The sequence below is a fragment of the Saimiri boliviensis genome, chromosome 11 (assembly GCF_048565385.1).
Source record: "Saimiri boliviensis isolate mSaiBol1 chromosome 11, mSaiBol1.pri, whole genome shotgun sequence".
NCBI classification, from domain to species: Eukaryota; Metazoa; Chordata; class Mammalia; order Primates; family Cebidae; genus Saimiri; species Saimiri boliviensis.
Window position 1 is genome coordinate 54844407 of NC_133459.1, and position 1596 is coordinate 54846002.

Genomic DNA, 1596 nt, shown 5'->3' on the forward strand with positions numbered 1-1596 from the left:
CAGCACAGGTCCACCTTCAAGGTTACCTCATGATCCAAGATTACTTCTATGACTTTATCATTGTGCCATGTTCTAAAAGGAGACAATCTTTCCATCTTTCTTTCTTTCTTTCTTTCTTTTGTTCTTTCTTCATCTTTCTTCTTTCTTTCTCTCTCTCTCTCTCTCTCTCTCTCTCTCTCTCCTTCTTCCCTCCCTCCCTTCCTCCCTCTCTCTCTTCCTTCCTTCCCTCCTTCCTTTTCTCTTCCCTCTTCTTTTTAGAATATGGCAGTCACCTGGGGTCCTGTGGGCAAAAGGCCCACAGCAAGAGCTGATGACCCTCATGATGTCTGGTGATAAAGGGATTTCTGCCTTCCCTGAATCAGACAACCTTTTCTTTTTTTTCTTTTTCTTTTTTTTTTTTTTTTTTTTTTTTGAGACGGAGTTTCGCTCTTGTTACCCAGGCTGGAGTGCAATGGCGTGATCTCGGCTCACCGCAACCTCCGCCTCCTGGGTTCAGGCAATTCTCCTGCCTCAGCCTCCTGACTAGCTGGGATTACAGGCAAGCGCCACCATGCCCAGCTACTTTTTTGTGTTTTTAGTAGAGACGGGGTTTCACCATGTTGACCAGGATGGTCTCGATCTCTCGACCTCGTGATCCACCCGCCTCGGCCTCCCAAAGTGCTGGGATTACAGGCTTGAGCCACCGCGCCCGGCCAGACAACCTTTTCAAATGGGTAGGGACCCTCCATGGAGCAGCTGGAACAGTATATGAAGACCTGAGATATAAGCTCTCACTAGAGTTCCCCAGTGGCCACCCTTACAATTCACCCACAGTGAAGTGCCTCACGCCCTGCTACCACCCCAGTGTGACACCCAGAAAATAACATATGCCTGGACATCCTGAAGGACAAGTGGTCTGCCCTATATGACCTCAGGACCATTCTGCTCTCCATCCAGGACCTGCTAGGAGAACCCAACATTGATAGTCCCTTGATCTATCCATGCTGCCGAGCTCTGGAAAAACCCCACAGCTTTTAAGAAGTACCTGCAAGAAATGGACTCAAAGCAGGTCACCAGCCAGGAGCCCTGCCCAGCCTGTCCTTGTGTCATCTTTTTAATTTTTCCTTAGATGGTTTGTTCTTTTTCTGATTTCTGTATAGGACTCTATATCTTGAGCTGAGTATTAATTTTGTTTTGTTTTTGTCTTTTAAATTAAGCCTTGGTTGAACCCTCGTGATGTGTATTAAATGCATGTATTTTGATCATTTTAAAAAGAAAAGGAAAAAGAAGAAAGAAAGAAAAAAAAGAAAGAAAGAGAGAGAAAGAAAAAGGAAGAAAGGAAAGAAAGGAGGGAGGGAGGGAGGGAGGGAGGGAGGAGTCTGCTGTATCTGCCATCTCCTGACACCCTCCTTCTCAAGGTGGTTTTGCAAACATTCCACCCAAAACTTCTTATATCTCATTGGCCAGAACCTAACCACAGTGCCACACCTTGCTGCGAAGGAGGCTAGGAAATGTCCTTCTTGAGCTGAGCACACTGCAAGCCCCAATTCATTTACATTAGTAAGCAAGAAGAAGAGAATGAATATTGGCAGGCAGCTACCAATCTAGGCTTCAATT

At 45.9% G+C, this 1596-nt stretch overlaps 1 pseudogene; it reads left to right on the forward strand.

Annotated features, from left to right (window-relative positions):
- Positions 1–304: 304 nt before the first annotated feature.
- LOC101033533 (ubiquitin-conjugating enzyme E2 C-like) lies at positions 305–1108 on the forward strand (annotated as a pseudogene).
- The last annotated feature ends 488 nt before the right edge of the window (positions 1109–1596 follow it).